At 36.0% G+C, this 22,080-nt stretch overlaps 1 pseudogene; it reads left to right on the top strand.

Moving 5' to 3' along the window:
• Positions 1 to 17,982: 17,982 nt before the first annotated feature.
• On the top strand, positions 17,983 to 18,906 carry LOC106796927 (polygalacturonase-like; annotated as a pseudogene).
• Positions 18,907 to 22,080: the final 3,174 nt, after the last annotated feature.

The raw sequence follows: 22,080 nt of genomic DNA, 5'->3' as shown, positions 1-22,080 counted from the left end.
CATTCTTTGATCATTCTAGGTCATATATTGAAGCATGGTTTCTTGAAGAGTGGGTAGTCTTCTCCTTTTGTCCGGGCCTCTGATTTTGCATAGGTTGAGACCTATACATTCCTTTATTCTGTCTGAAGCCTTGTCCTTGATTGAAATTGTTGGGGTACTAATTATAAAACATGTTTCCTCCCCCAACAAAGTTGATCTCATCCATGGTTGTAGCTAGCTTGTCATCAATAGTGTATTCTCTTGGCCAATGCATAATCCTACATCTATCCTAGGTTGGGAATGGAGATGTAGTGATGAGGACTTGAGCTTGAGCTCTCATGAGTGTCTCAATCTTCAATGTTAGAGATTACATCTGCTTTCCCAATTCAGTTTGAGAATCATTTTTCTCCACTTGGTTGATGCCTCTCTTCATAATCCTCATATCCCTTGAGTTGCGATAGGGGTTAGAACACATATCTTCAATGATCCTAATGGCATCAACACGGGGTTTTAACATGAGGTTACCCCCACAAGAAGCATCTAAACTTGTCATATTATGTGAAATACTCCACCAAATAAAATGTAAATTGACCTTTGTTGAGAAAAGTCATGATGTTGGCAGCTTCTAATCATCTCTTCCAATCTTTCCCAAATTTCAAGTAAGCTCTCTTACTCCTTTTGCACAAAGTTCTCAATGTCCCTAATGTACTAAACCATCTTCATGGGAAAGAAATATCTCTTTAAAAAGGTAATTATGCACTGGTTCCATGTAGTGATATTATTCTTTGGCAATGAACACAACTAGTCTTATGCCTAAGAGAGAAGGAAAAGGGATAAAGTCTAATGTATTCTGCCAGAACACGGTTTTGTCTCATCGTGTTGGTCAACTTGATGAACTTCCTTAGGTGCTACATTGAATCTTCATGGGCAGCACCACTAAACATGTTATTCTCCAACATATATAGGTAGCTCAAGCAGTTAGATGGTATTGGTTTCCCTCAAGGTAGGGGTGGGGTAGTCCATAAGTGTTTGAGCCTCATTAGCTACCATTTCTCTTTCTCTCTCTTCACGAATCTCTGTACGAAGTTTATGGATTAACTTGTCAATATCAAGTTCATATTGTAATGGTGGATATTGGAACCTGATTTGCATGCACTACAAAACAGAGGAGAAGATCAAGTGCAATGAGAAATAAAAGAATAAAATAAAAATAAATAACAAAAAATTAAATAAATAATAAAAGAATTTCTATAAACAAAATTGTTTGATTTAACAAAATTAAACTCATTCAAAATTCCACAAATATTTCCTGGCAACAACGCTAGAAACTTGTGTAAAATATATAAGACTTGCACAAGGGCAAATGTACCCTACGTAGCAATAACAGTGGACTCGAAAGTCCGAATATTGAACCTAAAGGACTAGTAATATTCCTAATTAGTCAAGTTTATTAAACTAACAGTTGTGGATATTAAAAAGAGGATTTAAATATTTTTATGATTTTGGTTTTTTGAAAAAAAACAAATAAACTAATGCAAAGAGAGATTTAAGTGATGATAAGAGTGACTAGGGGTTATGATTCACTAGTACCAATTTTCCCTCAATCCCAATCCCAATGAAATTCCTTCCCCAGTTAATTATCTATTTCCAAAATCAACCAAAGCTTATGATCAAGGTTAGAGGATGCTCTTTTTCTTAAATCAATACCCCAATGATCATGGATCTATCAATTTAAGTCAAAGGATATAATTAATTCTAGGGATGATCAATTAAATATTAACTAATCTATCAGAGATTACCTAAACAGTTTGATCATGCAATTTGGAGTAAAATATTCTCTACCTAGATCTACAAATTACATGAAGATGATCACTACTATGCAGTCGATTAAGTATTAGAATGACTAGTTCTAAATAAACAATAAAGATAAGGAAGAGAATTAATTAAAATAAAATGATGAGGAATTCCATTAAGAACAGAGAGAAGGGTAAAATTGAACAATTACATTATAGCCCTCGAATTAAGGGGACTAACCACTCATGATCAAAGCAAAACTAGCAATCCTATACAAAATAAATATAGACATACCAATAAGGCAAGAATGATGATCACGATCCGTCCTCACGGTGTTGTTCATGCTTCACAATTCTCAAAAGCCCTCAAAGTTCTTTCAAATTCATAAAAAGATAAAAGTGAACTAAAGATTTTTTTACAAAGTTGAGATACCTATATATAGCATATAGCTTCCTAAAGATATTAGTCTGAAAAGACGCACTATGGTCGTGGTAAAATCTACCGCGGCTATGGTCAAAAGTGACACTGAAGATATGGACTCTCATGGATTGACTACGACCCTCATGGTTGACCACGACCCTTATGAATTGATCCCGACCATGGTGAATTTACCACAACCGTTGTCAGATTGTTGACGTTGTTCAAGAGGATTGTTATCATCTTATTGTGGTCATGTTTTTTTACCATGGCCATGGTAAATGTACGATAGTGGTGATCAAGTTCAGAGTCTTCAAATCTTCATAAAATCATGCAATTTCCAACTCTTTCGTTTAGTTGAGTGGGTGTACTTTTGAAATTCAAAATTAGTGTCCAAATGTGAGTTCTTCCAAGAAAATGCAAGCAAAATGACACAAAATATAACTCAAAAAGTGATTTATCAGCTATCGTCTGAAACATCAGACGTAGATTTGGCAAGGCATGTTGTGATAGTGCATAAGACTTAGGTTTTAACCTTTGTATTTTTTACATCTAATCAAAATAATTTAGGGTCTTGATTCGTCTTATGACACAAATATATTTTGACTTAACAATCTCCCTCTTTTTGATGATGTCAAACAAACACAAATTTAAAAGATAAAGGTAGATTTATAAGATATTGCATTAAAGCGCTAGTTAGTCTTATCAAATGTAGACAATATATAATAAAAGCATATCATAATGCATCATAGGCCTTTGAGATAAAGTCTAAATAGATAACATAAAACATCTCATTTTATTCATGTAAAGGTTTTCACATCAAGAAGATGTGTTTCAAGGAAGAAATAACATAAATAACCATAAGAACTCCCCCAAAACTAGTGCTTTCTTCATACTTTCTTACTCCCTCTTAAATGATGTTAAGCTTTAGCCTTTTACTTTTTCTCCGTCTTTTGTTTGGCAACTTCTTCATCAAGCTTCCTATGAAACTCATCACCATAATCATCTGTATTAGATGATAAATGAATATGGCTACCAGGTGGCGTTAAAGGACAAAGAGGTTTCCAACCAATTGTCTTCTTATAGAAGTAGTCCCTAATTAGGAACCATTTGTGAGCTTCCTTCTCAGCATAAGCACGATCCTACAAGGCTTGAGCAAGGGCTTCTTAGGTTCTTGCTAGTTTAACTTCAAGCAACTTCAGTGAGAAGTAACTTCAGCCTTATATTCAATTTCTTCAATGATAGGATCCACATGGTGTGTGAAGAAGAATTTGGAGAATGGCAAGACACCATAAAAAAGAAGGTGTGATTAGACATAGCATATAATTTCCTTTTCCATGTATAGGCCATGTTGAAAAGAGTTTCTTGAGTAAAGCACGTATGATTCATGGTCTGATAGTTTTGCCAACTTCATAGTTAAATGTATTTGTAGGGTGCTTCTCAATAGGTTCCAAACTAGAGCAACATTCCCTGAGTATGTAAAACCTCTTCATGGCATACCAATCTAGATTGGTGAGCTCAGACTTCTATTGAAGAGCTTCAAGCTCATGCTTGAAAAGATGACCAGGTTGAGCTTTTACGAATTTGATTGGTGAAACATCTTCATCATCTTCAATCATCAACTCTTTGCCTTTGTAGAAATTGGCCTTTTGATGCAGAATAGGCTTATCAATGGCTATCTGAAAATAAGTCTCTAAAGTAGTCAAGCAAGATAATTGTGACCCCAACAAGAAAGGCATGCGAGTGTTGAGCCTTTAAATTCTTTGAAAATATGTTTACCTTGATCTGATCTTTTCTCTATAGGTAGGCAACTTCATTCTTAACTCAGGGTCATAGTCTGAGTGCTCTCAGTCTTTAAAATTTAGACTTTTTTCAGGTGCCTCCAACTGAATCTCCTCTATCTGAAAAGTCTCTGCAGACTTGGTGCAATCCCAAGGAAGAACAACATTGAAGGTACACAGGAGTCTCATCAACTGTTGTAGATCCAAGGGAGTAGAGAAAAACATTTCAGTAGATGCAACCTCTCTACTTTTCCAGATGCTTGAACCAAGAGAATACACCTTTTTGTTTATAAAAGATTAGACTATTAGGGTTGGGAGTAGTAGTTTGTCTTGAAGGGAACTCCTTGATTACTAGTTCCTTATCGCCATAGACACTAAAGGCGTACTCTTCTTCTTCAGGAAAGGTATCATAAGATGGATAAAAGAAATGATCAATACCTGAAAAAATTGCCTTCCATAGCTTGGTGAGATTGAGCTTTTCAAGCTCCAATGGTTGCATCTCTAGATAAAGAGTATGAGTCCCAAAATCAACTTGTTTTTCTAGACTATGTTACAAGTCTGCCACTCAAGCACTTTATGTCCTCTGAAGCCAGGGTAGTATTTGACATTCACATCGGACTCAACAGGAACAACTCTTGGAGGTGGTGGTAAAGGCAAAGACCTTGAGGGAAGTAGCTACTTAGTGGCTTGCTACTGATCTCACCTCATCAGACGACAATCAAGTTTAGCAAAGAGATTTGTTGGTTTGATAGGTTTTTCAATTGCGTACAATAGTTTCCTTTGTCCCAAACTAATTTGTACTTCTTCTACATTATCAAATATTGGTGGTCAATAAATAGCTTCAAAAGTTTTGATCTTGTATGCATATGTGGCTTCAGAAAGTACAACTTTGACTACCCTTTCATCATATTCAAATATTGGTTTGGGTCTAATAGGTGCAACACTAGGGTTTGTCTCAATGATGTTATCCTCGTATTCATTAAGAGAAGCTTCTATAGCAGACTGGACCATAGCTTCTTAGAGAACTTTTTTCTCTTTTGGGTCTGAGTCTTCAGGAATGATAGCCACTTTAACCTTTACTTGCCTTGTAGCAACATCCACATCAATCAATTCGGCTCCATGCTCAACAAAAAATTGAATTCTCTTAAGCTCTTCCCTTTTAGCTTGCTTGGATTCGAGTTTAGATTGTTCCTAGATTGATTCAACAATCACTTCCTCAGGCACTAGCTCACCATCAACATCAACCATGATAGCCTTTTCTGTTGCTTCCTCTGAACCTCCTAAATAGGCAATGCCTTTAGAGACTCCAAAAAAAAACATCTTCTGGAATTTCTTCAGAAACCTTTCTTGCCAAGGCACCCAACCTTGCATCTTTAGCTTACTTTTTCTTATGTTCTTCCATAGATATAGCTTCCACAAAACAATGATATCATTTTCCTCTTTTATAGCATCCTTTCGCTCAAGAGTCTTGTCTATCTTGGCCTTCTTCCTGGACTTCGCAAACGACTTCTTCGTCACCTTAGCCAATGCAAAAACTTCTTTCTTGCTCTTGGGGGGAGAAGATGGTTTAGGTGAATGTTGGGGAGTCTATGGTGGAAGTGCTAAATAGAGTGAGGTTTGGGGAGTCAGGGTATCAAGAATCTCAACATAAGATTCTTATGTATTGGATGGTAAGGCAGGTTTGGGTGGTGAGATAGGTGTAGGTTGAGGTTAAGGATGAAGGTGTTTGATTTTTATGGTTGGTTTCTTTGGTAGGGGTAGAGATTTAGGTTCAGACTTAGAGTCTGGTTCTTTCATTTTTTAGGTTGTTTTAAGATCTATACGCTTGGGGTTAGATGGTGGTTATTTTTTGGGTTTCTTGGTTTGGTCTAAGGGTTTAGGGTCAGATGATGTGCAGGTGCGTCTTTTCTTTTGGTTGGTAGTTTGAGTCTGGGTTGGCTAGGTTCAGACTGAGTAGAAGGTTTCACCTTTCCATTCACTATCACCTTATACATGCAACATATGTCCTTATCACTAACATAGTCTCTTGATCCCAGTCTGGGCATCACTATGTTAAACAGAAAGCTATGGATGAGTCTACACATATATATGAGGTTCACAATCCTCAAGAAGCTGACTAAAGCTTTCTTGTTAGTGGTTTTTGGACGTGGCTTTCCATATAGTATGATTTCCACCATTTCCTCGGTTATATCCTTCTGCCAGTCTTTGTTAAAAACCAAACCCTCCTTTAGGCCGTCTTATAGTTTCTTCAATGTTGTTGATAGCAAGAATCCTAACATTTTCACTCTTCTTTGGGGTCATTGTTCACAAAGATTCAAACTTTTTGAGAGAAAAGAGATTTTTTGAATAATCAAATTCTTAAACACAAGTAAAAGGTACAAGAGTTTTATAAGAGTTCAAGTTTTCAAAAGAGTCTTTCTGATTGCTCGCCTTTGCCTTTTATAGGCTTTTGAAACAAAAGAGAGAAATGAAAAAGAATGGCGAACCATGTTTTCAAAAGGAAACTAAAAGGTTTTGCCTTTGCAAACATGTTTCCCCTTCTGTCTATACACTTGAACACACATTAGTTCAAACAAATTAATGAAAGAATATCAAGAGATGGCATTGTCTTAGACAATATGACATACATCATTTGTTTGATAAACTAACCATATTTAAATGTTCCCTAATACAAACAAAGCGATCTTTAAACAAAGGCTTAGTAACGATATCAACCCATGGATGATCTATGTCTACAAACTTTATATCAAAAACACCTTTTTGCACATAATCACGAATGAAATGATATTTTATCTCAGTATGCTTTGCCTTTGAATGTTGTATGGGATTTTTAGATAAATTGATTGCACTAGTATTGTTGCAATATACAAGAATATTGTTTTCAAAACTAGAGTAATCTTCTAACTGATACTTTACCCATAAAAATTGTGAGCAATAACAGGCAATAGACACATATTCAACTTCAATTATAGATAAAGCAATGAAGTTCTACTTCTTACTTGCCTAAGATATCAGACAAGGTCCAATGTAATACATCCTCTGCTTGTGTTTTTTTTGTTCTACTCTATTTCTTGCATAGTTTGCATCATAGGGGGTGTGTAGCTAGGGTTTCAAAACAAGTGGATTTCTAGGATTTCAAAACAACCAGCCCAGAGGCAATTTCAATACAAGTGGATTTCTAGGATTTCAAAACAACCAGCAGTATCAACAATAGAGACAGTGACAAAATCACCCTGGTAACCAATTCAATAGAGACCAAGGCGGTTCATCTACAAGGCCACAACAGCAGATGCCAAGTCTCTATGACCGAACCACAAAGTTGGAAGAGACTCTAGCTCAATTTATGCAAGTGTCAATGTCTAACCAAAAGAGCACGGAGTCTGCAATTAAGAATCTAGAAGTTCAGGTGGGCCAGCTTGTGAAGTAGTTAGCTGAAAGACCATCCAGCAGTTTTACAGCAAACACAGAGAAAAATCCTAAGGAAGAGTGCAAAGCTGTGATGACTAGAAGCAAAATGGTTATTCAAGTTGAGAAAGTAGAGCTGATCAAAAGGTGGAGGGATTTAAACAATAGCTAGCTGATGAACCGGCACTGGAACCAGTTGATGATTTAGTTGAGCTTGAAGAAAGTGTTGAGGAAGCAGAAGGTGATGAAGAAGAAGAGACACCAATAAGAGACTATCAAGATAGAATAAAGAAGAAGGAAGAAAAAGAAAAAGAAAAAGAAAAAGATGAAGAAATAAAAGAAGAAGAAGAAAAAGAAAAAAAGTAGAAAAATGAAAAACAAAAAGAGAAGGTTGTTGAGATTGAGAAGAAGAAAGGCAAGAGTGATGCCAACATAGAAAAGAAGGAAGAGGCTACTCTTATTGAATGCAAGGAGGTACCTTATCCGTTGGTACCCTCCCGAAAAGATAATGAGCGACATTTGGCCAGATTTCTTGATATCTTCAAGAAATTGGAAATTACTTTGCCTTTTGGAGAAGCACTTCAGCAAATGCCCCTCTATGCCAAATTTTTGAAGGATATGTAACCAAGAAGAACCGGTACATCCATAGTGACAGAACTGTTGTGGAAGGTAACTGTAGTGTTGTTATTCAACGCATCCTTCCACCCAAGCACAAAGATCCTGGAGTTGTCACAATATCGTGTTCTATCGGTGAGGTTGCTGTAGGCAAAGCTCTCATAGACTTGGGAGCTAGTATAAATTTAATGCCTCTCTCCATGTGTCGGTGACTTGGAGAGCTGGAAATAATGCCCACACGCATGACCCTTTAGTTAGCTGACCGCTCCATCACAAGGCCATATGGAGTCATTGAAGATGTTTTGGTGAAGGTTAATCACCTTATATTTCCAGCTGATTTTGTTGTCATAGATATAGAAAAGGATGTTGACATTCCTCTCATTCTTGGCCTCCCATTCATGTCTACTGCAAGCTGTGTGGTAGACATGGGAAAGAAGATGCTACATATGGTCATAGAAGATCAGAAGATCAACTTTGAATTGTTCCATGAGGACAAAGATCCACCTAGCCAAAATGTCTGTCTGAAAGTGCATGTGATGGAGGAAAGGAGGCTCGAGAAGAAGGTCCTTGAAGTAGGAACTTTGTTGGATCCTGGATAACAGGATGATGTGTCAAGCTAGTGACGTTAAAAAAGTGTTTACTGGGAGACAACCCAACTTTTCTTTCCCTTTTCTATTTTTCATTGTTATCTCTTGCATGTAGTTAGGATACCTTGCTTGTGATTGTGATTAATTATCAGCTTGTTTAGTAATGAACAAGGGGTTTTAAGCTTGTGTGAAAAGTTAGACAGAAAAAGACTTGGAAATTTTTTTGCAATTGTCTATCCGCTAAGCGCAATCCTTGTGCTAAGCGCTCAGTCTTCACGCGCTAAGCTGAACATGCTTGCACTAAGTGCAGAGACCCTTGATTGGTTGGCTGAATAGTTTAGCTAAGCGCACATCACTACGCTAAGCCCAACATCTTCATTGTAATTGAACCTTAATCAGTGGGCTTAGTGTGGATGATGCGCTAAGCGCCACTTCTTATTTGGAGAAATTTTATTGTAGCAGTGCTAAGCGCGCTATCTAGAGCTAAGCCCCAGATTTATTCTGTAATTTGAGCTTTTAAGTTGGGCTTAGTGGAGCAGAATGCGCTAAGCACTAATCTCTTACTATTTTTGAATTCTTGGAAGTGCGCTTAGCGCGCCTGTTTCGCTAAGCCTGAACTACTCTCTGTAAGTTGAAGCCTGATGGCACGCTAAGCCTCACATCTTAGGCTAAGTGAATATTGTAGAAAATTTTGTGTTGCAGAAAACGCTAAGCGCAGCCTGCTGCGCTAAGCCCCAGATGCTCACTGGACTTTACAACTTCAAGTTGGGCATAGCGCAAGGTTAGGCTAAGCGCTTGGGTTTGAAACTCAAACGTCATGTGGGCACGCTAAGTGCAGCTCTGCGCTAAGCGCGCCATACGAATTTCAGTTTTTAAAAACCAAAGGCTGAGGTACCTTGGGTGATACCCCAAAGTTACCTCTACCTCTGTTACTGCACTTTCTTGCTTCCAAATAATACATTTCATCTGCATGCCTCATTTCCTTGCACAAACATAATCCAAGTAAGTTCTCCTGCATTGTTCCTTTGCATTCTGATTTTCAAACCTTAGGATAGACGATTTCTTGCTTTCTTAGTTAGTAATGATGTTAAGGTTTTTAGTTTTAGGGTTAGGCATTCTAGGATTTTAGGTAACTTATAAGCCCATTAGGGGCAATGTAGCTGAAAGGGGTGAAGACCCCTGTGGTTCTATTTGGAAATCGCGATGAACGCGCTAAGCGCGCCTACTGCGCTAAGCCTATTCATCGCAACTGTTAAAATTTTGGATTTCTAGATGATTGCGCTAAGCGGACCATGTCGCGCTAAGTGCATTCATCCCTACTGATGAATGAAAATGATGATCCCACTAAGCGGGCCTAGTGTTCAGACATTAAGATTTTTGAAACTTTTTGTTCAGTGCTAAGCTTGACCTGTTCGGCTAAGCACCACTTTGCTTTTGTAGTTAGTCCTTTGAATAAGGCTAAGCACAGCTGCTGCGCTAAGCCTTTGTTGTGTGTCGAGGAGGTTGAGCTAAGCGCGCCATGCTGCGCTAAGCTCAACTCTCTCACTATTTTTGAGTTTTTGTAGTTAGGCTAACCGTGCCCTGTGCGCTAAGCCTGAGTGTTATTCTGGTGTGGCTGAGCTAAGCGCGCCATGTTGCGCTAAGCCTAGACTCTCTTCTGTTTTGAAAATTGTAGACTTAGGCTAAGCCTAGCTTGCCACACTAAGCCTAATCTGTAGAAAAATATTTTCTATGTCTTTAGGCTAAGCGGGAGTCTGCTACGATTAGCCCATGAGTAAAATTTAGAAGACGTGCTAAGCCCAGCCTGCTGCGCTAAGCGCCTAGTCAAAATTTTAGTTTTATTTTTCTGTTTTTGTTGAAAATAACCTATGCTAATCTTTTGTGTTTTACCTTATATTTTGTAGATGGCATCTAAGAAAAGGAAGGCTCCCTCTACACCTTCCCAAGTCAGATATGATCGATCTAGATTCACCTCTCAAGAAGCTCAGGAGTGATACACTGATATAATTGTGCCTAGAAAATTGCTTCCAGAGAGGAATGTCATAGTATATTACACTAAGTTTGATGAGTTCAAGGAGGAACTCGAGAGAAGACACTAGGATGAGGAGCTGACTAGTTTTACTGACGACAGCATAGATGTCGCTATTGTGAAGGAATTTTATGCTAACCTCTATGACCCCGAGGATAAATCACCTAAGCAGGTGAGGGTGAGAGGTCACTTGGTGAAATTTGATGAGGATACTTTGAACACCTTCCTGAAGACCCTTGTAATTCTGGAAGAGGGGGAAAATTTGTGTGCTTATTCCAGGTTTGCACTCCTGAGGCCTGATCCTCAGGAGTTGGCTGCTAAGCTTTGTATCCCAGGGAGGGGATTCAAGCTAAACGTTGATGGTCAGCCTTTGAAGATATTAAGGAAGAACATGACCACTTTAGCTCAGACATGGAGCGTTCTTTCCTTCTCTAACCTGATTCCTACCTCCCATACATCTGATGTCACCTTAGACAGAGCCAAATTAATTTATGGCATCATTATGAAGATGGATATGAATGTGGGGTACCTCATCTCCCACCAAATCTCTATTACTGCACAACATGATTCATCCAGACTTGGATTCCCTGCCTTGATCACAGCTCTGTGCAAGGCTAGAGGAGTCCAATCAGATTCTAGATCCCTGGAGAGCTTGAGCTCCACCATTAACTTGGCATACATCTAGAAGAACTGTTGGAATCTTGATGATCCAACAATGTCATTTAGAGGGCCAAGGAAGGCCAGGGGTAAGAGATCAGAGGTCCCCACTACTTCAGCAACACCAGAGACAACAACTCCTTCTTCTTCCACAGCTCCAGCACCTCCCATTCAGACTCCAACTATTCCTCCAACATCTACTTAGATACCACTTCCAACTCCTTTATCTGCAGGACCTTCAGATTTTTTATTTACACCACAGATGTTTCATTCCATGCTCCAGAGCTTACACAGGGGGCCGTCCATTATCATGCAGAGCCTTCAGAGCTTGGGCTTGCCATCCATCATGAGCATGGATGAGTTTGATGCGTAGATGGCTTGGCTAGGAGACCAACCTTCTCCTTTTGAAGCAGATGTACACATGGCTCAGGAGAAGGGGACTTCCACAGACCAGATTCCAGAGCCATCTCCAGCACCCATACCTGACGATTCCATGCCATCTGCACCAGCATCTGAGCTAGAGCAGCTTATCTCTCAGGATTCACCAACTGCTCAAGTGTTAGATCTCAATGAGCATGCCCAGGAGCAATCACAGGAGCAGGACATTTAAATTTTTTCATTTTGAACAATTTAGGTTGTTTCAGTTATTTTATGATTTATGTTCAGTCATTTAAATTTCAGTCTTTATGTTTCAGTTCTTTAAATTTTAGTTATTTAAATTTCAGTTCTAGTGTAGTTGTTTGATTACTTGTACAAAAAGCTTGTTGAATAGTGAACTGGTTGAAAATGATATGCAGTGGATTGTTTTGTATGAAATGAGTGTTTGACAATGATTTGATTGAGCAAATGTATGAATTGAGTGGATTGGAATGATTAGATGTTTGTTTTGATCAAGCTTGCAGTCATTAGAAGAGAATGAGCATGCGATTGGAAGTATGACTGAAAATGTTAGTCAATTTGTCAAATTGATTGTGAAGGAATGCATTAACCGTATCCCGGTGAGAGTGTGATCCTTAAATTTTGAGAGAAACGACTATCATTTAGTACTAATTTTAGCGTGAATCTCTGAAGTATGGACTGAATGCATGAAATTGAGGATGATGAAGGCCATGTTTGATTGTGATAGCCACTTAGCCAAAAATCTGACCACGTGCTTGAATGATTTATCCCTTGCACCTAGTTTGAGCTGAATGAATTGTTGATTTGTTGAACCCTGAGCCTATACAGTGTTATCTCCTACTACCTTGTCTTAAGTTGTAGGAGAGCATCATCCACAGAAGCTTGGTTCAAAGCAAATTTGTCCCAAATTTGAGGGAGCAATTATCAAGGTAAATTTGTTCCAAATTTGGGGGAGACTCTAGGTAAGAATTGAAATGGTCAAAGTAAATAGCATACACACACTATTTCTTTATAGACACATAATGTTTCTATATATGTGTTAAAAAAAATTGTAAGTACAAATGAAATTAATAAGTGTGTATGTTGTAATTCGATGAATGAAAGCTGAGTGCCTAAATAAAAGGCATGTATGGGGTAGGAATGAATGAAAAAGTGAAGGTTATTCTAAGGATGAATGCTCTCCTAGAACTTAAGCTTTTGAATCCTAGAAAACCCATGAATTGTTGGCAGCCTAACCCCATTACAAGCCTAGAAAGTCCTTCGGATTCATTGTTGTATGATATGAGATGAAATGCAAAGGTTGGGACTTGTGTTAGTTGTTTATGATGGAATGAGCCTAAACACTTGAGCTTGAGTGAAACAATGAATGTGAGGTTTTGGTTGATGATCCTTCCTTGATTTCTGTCATTCTTACTAGCTTATTTCAGTTGCGACTCTAATGCGTATGTTCCTATCTTTGAAAAGCCGCATGTTTGTGAAAAGCAATTGATTGAAGCATTCCAAAATATTCAATTCATATGGTTGAATTTCTCTGTGAAGCAAACACCATTTTTTTTAGTGACTAGTGTAGTTTGTCACTTAAGGACAAGTGAACTGTTCTTTCTTTGCTTGAGGACAAGCAAAACTGTAAATTTGGGGGAGTTTGTTAGTCATCTTATGCGATTTACTTCTGTATAGAAAACATTTTCCAAAACTTGTATAGTTCCCCATTTATGGTTATTTTTGTAGGAGTTTGTAAATAAATCTTGTTTTTATTGTTAGAGCCGTCTCTAGAATATTTCCATTGGATTTAATGATGAAATCTGTGCAATTTCAGGTTAAAAAGAGGCTAAGTCATGAAGTGCTAAAAGTGACAGTTGAGCTCAGCTCAACAGTTGGGCTAAGCGCGCATCCATCGCTAAGCACAACTTCAACGTGCTTAGCGTGGCAGAAGAATCTGGTAGAGCATCAATATCAAGGTCGCGCGTTAAGCGCGAGATCAGTGCGCTAAGCGCAGCGGGTGTCTTCAGCCAGGCTCAGCACACGACTGGAGCTAAGCTCAAATCCATTTACTCGCGCTAAGCGCGAGGGTGGCGCTAAGTGCAACGTCGCAGATTCAGAGCCTATTTAAAGCCTGTCTTGTGCAAAATTAGGGTACATTTTTACACAGAGAACCTTTGTAGAGGATCCCAGAGCACACAACAGTGCCTATTTCGGGAATAGAGCTCTAGAGGCCGAAAGAGGAACAACTTTTGCAGAGAAACCTAGGTTTTGTAATTAGAGAGAGATTAGTGAGTTGCAGAGTGATTGTGAGATGCTGAGAAAAGGAGGAGGGATCCCCCTTCTTGCGTAAGGAGCAAATATTCTCTACTCTTAATATAATTATTGTTAGGGTTTTTCTGTAATGGCTGGCTAAATACCTTTGCTGGGGATTTCTAAAGAACAACTAATGTAATTACTTTAATATCTAATTGATTATGTTTATTGTGTTCAATGCTTCTTTCAGTGCTTAAATTCTATATGCTCTTGGTCTGATCACCCATTTGTGTGCATAGTTAGGTGACTTTAGCATTGGAAAATGTATTGTTGCCTTAGAACTTGATTGATGTAGGATTGAAACTTAGTCTTAAATGAGGGATCTACGGATTAAGTTTTGGTTTTAAATATGATGTTACAATAATGTTGTTTGGTCTAAGTCTAGTCCAACAAGAGGGATCTGAGGACAAAGCTTAGGTTAAATTAGGCTAAACTTCCGTAAGCTATTTAAGCTGAGCCTAGTCCAACAAGAGGGATCCGAGGATGAAGCTAAGTTTAAGTTAGTCCAAACCTACAAGGGCTATCTAAATTAAGCCTAGTCCAACAAGAGGGATCTGAGGACGAAGCTTGGATTGATTTAGCCTAACTAGGGATCGAGGTTTAGTAATTTAGGCAACAACATAGAACACAAAGCATAATTGATTAGAGAAACATCTTTATATACATCAACTTGTTTGTTAGAAAGACCCAACACTTGTATAAAGATTGGACCAAAAAGTAACTACAGGGGAAATCCAACAACCATCTAGCTCATTCTCTGCTTCTGATGAGGAACATAATGACAAATCATCCAACAACAACTTCTCAAGAATGGTTTGAATAAGATTTGTTAACACCAACAAGGAGGGATTCCTGATTGACAAAAGGGGGCCATATGTTATAGTCACAAACATCATTTTTGTTAAAGGTAATGGTGTTGTAATATGGTCGAAGAAGTCAAGGAAATCAGTATCATCCATGATGATGTCCATAGCTAATGAAGGAGGATTTTAGCATGTCTTTATGTGCATTGGGGTTCTTAAAGTCGCACGTGTTGTAAATTCATATTCAATCAACATGTATATTTTTATTCATTCATGAATTAGGATCAAACAAATCATTGACATAATTTGTAAATTGTGCAAACATATTTAATGAGATGACTATAAAGAAAAATTCCTTTAATTTATGCAAAAGAAGAACAACGAAAAACTATGGGAAAAACCATGAAAGAGAAGAAAAATCTATTGAGAAAGAAAAACAAATCACACGACCCACTTATTCCACTTTCTAAATTTTTAAGTAAAATAATTATAACCATTAGATTTATTAATTTTAATGGGTGAGATTGGGTGATTATCAAGTTTGAAGAGAGAGAATGATGAAGTTTAAATTATTAATTGTAATGGTTAAATACAAAGACAGAGAGAGAAAAATTACAGTTAATAAGAAGAGAACAACAAAGTTTAAAAGTGTGATTTACTATATTAACCTTAAAATAAATTAATTAAAAAAAAACAATAGAGGTTGGTTTTTAAAAAAGGAGTGTGAGTGCATTAGCAAATCTCATATATATATATATATATATATATAAGTTTACACTAAAATAACTTTTAGTTTAAAAAAAATATTAAAATAGCCATATATAAGAGGGATCTATTTTATTTATTAATATCCATTGAGAATTGATCAATAATTTTAGTAAATAGCAAAGTAGGAAACTTAAATAGCATGAAAGGTCAAGTTCAACCAAATGAAGACTCTTTTGCATAGCTGATGTAGCTCCATCTGGAGCTTGTAGGCCTTGGATCTTCTTCATCAATGGGGTCCTTTGTTTCTTGAATATCAATGGCAACAGAATGGAGAAGAAGGAAAGGTGATTGGAGATGCTACTTCAAGGAGAAGATGAGTCAAGAACAAGCTCACCACTATAGGAAGCCATGGATAAGAGCTTGAAGGTATGAGAAGATGAGTGGAGGAAGAAAGAGATAAGAAGCACAAAATTTTGTGCCTCAATTGAGGTATGAACTTTGAAGTGTAATTTCTCAAATGATTAAAGTTGAAAAAATGCACACACAAGGCCTCTATTTATAGCCTAAGTGTCACAAAATTGGAAGGGAATTTGAATTTGAATTTGTGGAGCCAAATTTGGAGCCAAAATTTCACTAATTATGATTACTGAATTATAGCTATGGTTCAGCCCCCTAATCCAAGATTCTCCACTAATTGTGCTTAGGTGTCATGAGACATGTAAAACATGAAAGACATTCACAAAGTGTGACTATATGATGTGGCAATGAGGTGTAGCAAGCAAATGTTCACCTCCCCCTTAGGATGATCCAAAATTTAATTGGATTATGCTTCTCCCAATTCAATTAAATTTCTCTCCCAACACGCACACACGTCAAATAGTGCACTTAATGCATGTGAAATTACAAAACTACCCCTAATACAAAAACTAGTCTAGGTGCCCTAAAATACAAGGATTGAAAAATCCTACATTACTAGGGTACCCTCCCTACACTATGGAGCTCTAAATACAATGCCCAACAATAATGAAACTCTAATCTAATATGTACAAAGATAAGTGAGCTCATACTTAGCCCATGGGCCTAAAATCTACCCTAAGGCTCATGAGAACCCTAGGGCCTTCTCTTGCATCTCTGGCCCAATCTTCTTGGAGTCTCTTAGCCATGGCTCTGGTGATAGGTCCCCTCCTTGGGAGGATTGCATTAATAGCTACATGGGATTGTAATACAAGCTTTTAGACATAACAGCTACTAGATGTTTAATTTTGTAGAATATATTATCCACGTGGTAAACCCTTAAAAAAAGTTTGTTCCAACTAAAACCAAGTTTATAATTAGATAAAAATCTTTATATACCATTCACATACCTCCTAAAGCTTTGGCATTGTTATACCAACTAATATTTCATCATTTATATACATTTTATCAAGCAAGTTAGGAAAATTCCAAAAAAGCATAGAGCATCAAAACGAATTTGCAATTGAAAATGACCACATTTGCTTTATTGTTATTGCTTGCTTGTTTTTTCAAAGCTCAACCTCAGGTATTTGATATATCAAAATATAGAGCAACACCTAATGGGAATATAACTCAAGTAAGACCTTACATATAGAGTTTTCATAATGTTAAAATGTTTTTTTGATGTAAAATTAGATAAATATATCTTTAGTCATGTAAACATGATTTTGTTTGATTTTGATTTTTTAATTTTAGTCTTCATAATTTTAATTACACACCACATCATATAAATTTTTTTTTAAAATTTAAAATATATGAGAACTAAAATTATTATCTTGAAAAATAAAATATATTTATAAGGATAAAAATTTAGATCTAAGATTATAATTAATAAATTGGATTTATAATTAGTTAAGCTCTTATTCTTGTACAATTTCATGTATAATTTGTTGTTTCCCTTTAGACTTTGAAAAATGCTTGGCATGATGCATGTGCATCAACAATCTAAAGCAAAGTTGTGATTCCTAGAGGCATATACAAGTTAAAACAAATAGAACTTAAAGGGCCTTGTGTGCCTCCTATTGAGGTTTAAGTATATAGAATAATTCGAGTGCCACAAGACCCAAGCCACCTAAATGGAGATGCTCAATGGGTTAAATTTACTTATGTTAATTTCTTTACCTTGTATGGTAGGGGAACTTTTGATGGTCAAGGTGCAATTGCATGGAGTTAGAATAATTATGGAAAAAACAAGCATTGCAAGAAGCTTTCCATGGTAAATAATGTGTCCATTTTTCAATTTTTCAATTAATACTATTATCAAGGATTTGAAATTACTTAATACTTTTTCCTATCTTTTCTTGTACCTTTCAATTAAAAAATGACACGTAATTTAAAAAATATTTTCCTTTCCTAATTATGAGTTATTTTTATAGATATGTCATTTTAAATAAGATGACAAGGGAGGAAAAAAAAAGAGACAAGTGTTTCAACTTATTTTAACTAATGTTTTAATGTATAAATTGAATTTCTTATAATTTATTTATTTCTTTTTGTAAAATTTTGGTTTTGACTTCCTTAATAGTATGATTATCCAAGACATAACATCAAAGGATAGTAAAAATATTTCATGTCAATGTTTTGGGATGCAATAATATTACATTTACAAACTTCAACATTATTGCACCAGCAACTAGCCTGAACAGAAATGAAATTCACATTGGAAGATCAACTCAAGTGAATATTACTAACACTAATATTGCCATTGGTGATGATTGCATCTCTTTGGGTAATGGTAGCAAACAAAATCAATGTCTTAAATGTTACATGTGGCCCACGACATGGTATTAGTGTTTGAAGATTTGGAAAGTATCCAAATGAATAACTTGTTGAATGTTTTATAGTAAAAAATTGAACACTAAACAACACAGGAAATGGTGTGAGGATCAAGATCTGGCATGGTACTCCAGGAACTACTACAATGATTGATATGCATTTTAAGGACATCAAAATGGTTAATGTTATGAACCCTATTATTATAGATAAAGAGTATTGTCCATGGAATCAATGCACCAACCAAATATTTAACTAAAATCACTCTTGACCATTTCAATACAAGTTAATAAACATGGATATTTTGGTAGCTCAATAATTGTAAAACAAAATGCTTGCCTGAAAAGATAAATAACAATATATCATTTATTGTTAAAAAATTCCTCTAACTATTTTTCTTCTTCATTTATGTTTTGTGATTGTAGAGTCCAAAAAAAATTAAAATAAGAAAGGTTACATTCAAAAATATCATTGGAACTTCTGCAACTCAAGAAGGAGTTGTCCTGGTTTGTAGTAATGATGTACCATGTGAAGATGTTGTGCTTAGTGACATAGATCTAAAATTCAATGGAATCATTGCAACTGCCAAACTTGCTAATGTCAAACCCACAACCCAGGGGAAATCACTACCACGACTAAATTTGGCTTAAACTGTAATAGCCAATAAGCCATACTCTTCATTGATATGATTTCTCTTCAATTTTAAATATCCGAAGAATATGATTTTTGATTGTAATCTTTTTCAAATTAATGGTGTTTTGATGCAAAAATTTGCAAACTTTTTATGCAGTTAGTTTTACTTAAGAAATATTTCTATATGTCCACATTTCAAAATTATGCCACTATTTCAAAATTTATTTCATTAAATGTTCCTTTTTACTTATGAAAAAAGGGGAATTTAATGAAGTAATTTTTAATGACATATTAATTAAAAATTTCATTGTCATTTATATTTTTATTAAAAAGTCATAAAATATATTGATAAATTAGATATCACTTTTTATTACAAATTCATGAAAATTCTTATGACATATGAAATGATGATTAACATTTGCAATATTCAATCTTTACGAGGAAAAAATCTTCTTACATATAAATGTATCTTCTATATTTTCAGATTATTTTAAAAAATATGTAATTGTAATTTTTTTTTATGAAATTTGATGTTTTTATATATTTATTGGAAACTTTAGTTTTATAATTGGTCCCCTGATTAGTCAAACCTCGCTTCATCCCTGATTAGGGGGCTCAATATCATAATATACAATGAAAATCAATTTCCATTGTGTTTATAGACTCCTAAATACAATGAAAATTTGTTTTCATTGTGTATTATGATTTCACACATCCTAGTCCATAAGGTTTTATTGTGTATAAAATCTTAACAAAGGAAATAAGTTTTCCTTGTGTATTTCTTTCTCATACATAAAAGAAACAATTTTTTGTTGTATGAGAAATTTTCATCATAACACATAATAACATGTAAGGAGGTTAGGATAGCTAGTAATGAGGGAGTGTTAATGGCATTTCTGTTCCTGTGTTTGATGAGTAGACTTTATCACTGAAATTCTTTTCCATTATACCCATCTATCCAAGAGTTTTTCCATGTTTTATTATCTTTCTCCTAATTATTTTTCCTTATGGTTCACCTTCTCCAATTCGCTTCACTTTTTATAAACTTTTAAATTTTGTCTCTACTACTCTTTACTCCCGTGTTGTCCTTTGCAAGTTGCAACTACATATGCCCCTAATTTTGGAAATATTTAATTGTCTTAAGAAACCACAGGAGTTGGAATGGTAATTCTAAAGTTTGCATAGAGCTCAAATGCTATGAAATAAGATATCAAATATTAAATATTAAATATTATCTTCTTAGCTTTAACCCACAAAGCCTTAGGCTTGTTTGGGGTGGTTACGACTTTTTAGTTTTTGGTTTTCAAATGTAATTTTTGAAGAGTTTTTTAAAGGATAAGACTTATATCATTTCATTAAAAATCTAATGATTGATACAATCAGGCATGAAATGAAAGAAATGTGAACTAGCAAACAATCTAGACCCCCGCGAGAGGTGATGAGTGACTTGATTTGCTTGCTAGCTAACCAAACTCAAAGAAGAGTTGCTAATAAGGTTGAGGTGATGTTTATATGAATTGGCAATACAACCAAACTCAAACTTATCTATATGGTTTGAGTGAATGCTATTAAACAATTGTTTACAATCCACTTCAAAAATCACATGCGTGAGACCCATTTGCAAGACCCAAAGGATTGTTGTAAGTAAACTTAAGGCTTCTGCTTCTTCTGGAGAGATGGAGCCGCGCCCATGAGATGTTCCAATTGACATCCATTGGAGTTTCAAATACAAACACCCAGAAAGAATTATCGAGCTTCAATGAAGACAAATGTGTCAATGTTACACATTGTGAACACAATCACAGGCTTCGTCTAGTGTGGAGTGGTGGAGCTAATATACAGAGCGTAATGAGCATTTGAGGAAGGAAGCTTTTTGTGGGCTACTTGCCATTGACAAATGTAGGTATATGACAAAGTAAGGGATAGTTGAGGAGGCTTAGTCTTATTGTTCGAAACTGTCATTTCTATGCTGCCACAAGCACCAAAGAGTAACCACAACATTTGTAATTTGTGCTACCTCTAAAGTTCGAAGGATTGTGAAGATGAAATCATTGAGGCTTTCATAATTTGTTATAATTAGGTTGATGTTGGTCCAACAACAAGAATGCGACACTTGAATGGTGAGGGATAACCAAAGAAGATGTGCCATGGAGATTCTGGATTAGTTGTGCAATGAGGATATGTGATGGGGCATTGCACACCTTTGGTAACTAGTATCGTCCTAGTAGGGATACAATCTCTAAGAACTCTCCAAGGAAATATCTTTATCTTATGAGATGTTGAGTTTCCAAACTAAATTCCAATCCCCAAAAACATGCAAATTAGCACTATCAATGATATGTTCCATGGTGAGGTAGTAGTCAGATTTAACTAAGTAATCTCCATTTCTACTAGAGTTCCAAATCAACTTATCATCGTTGGATGTAAAGTGTAAAGGCATGCCACAAATAATCTCAGCATTTCTGTCATAAAAAATGTCCTCTATGATCTTTGATTCCAAGAATTTGTTGTAGGATTAATGAGCTCACTGACTCTTAAATCTTTCAGGCCCTCAATTAGAGTGCTTTGGGCATAAGGATTGTCACCAGAGCGTAGCCAGGATTAATTCCAAGCATTAATCATTTCATTCTCCACCTAAGCCCTTGTTTAACCACCACTTATGAAGAATAGATGCTTCACCATGTGAAGCTTGGGTTATGACCCAATTTAGCTTTCAAGAAATCCTCATTGGGAAAACATTTAGCTTTAAATAATTTAGTTACTATAGCATCTTGACTGGTGAAAAATTTTCAACCTTGCTTTCCTAGCATGGCCAAATTAAAGCCATAGCGATGATGAAATCCTAATCCACCATAGTCTTTCCTCATAGATAATTTGTTCCAGTTGAGCCAGTTGATACCTTTCGCAATTTTTTTTAACCCCACTAGAAAGAATTAGTTATTTTCTTATTATCATCTCCCAAGGAAGAGGGTAAAAGGAAGGTACTCATGCAATAGGAAGGGATTGCTTGAGCAACAGATTTGATAAGGACCTCTCTTTCTCCTTTGGATAGATGTTTGGTGGATCAGTGATTGATTCTCTTGCATATTAAATCCTACAGATAATAAAAAATGACCTTCTTTCTTTTTCCAATCACGGATGGTAGCTCAAAGTATTTTCTAGTTCCCAAGCATTTAGAAACACTTAGAAAA

The sequence above is a fragment of the Glycine max genome, chromosome 18 (assembly GCF_000004515.6).
Source record: "Glycine max cultivar Williams 82 chromosome 18, Glycine_max_v4.0, whole genome shotgun sequence".
NCBI classification, from domain to species: Eukaryota; Viridiplantae; Streptophyta; class Magnoliopsida; order Fabales; family Fabaceae; genus Glycine; species Glycine max.
Note: the sequence above shows the minus strand (reverse complement) of the source record. Positions and strands in the feature narration are given on the sequence as shown.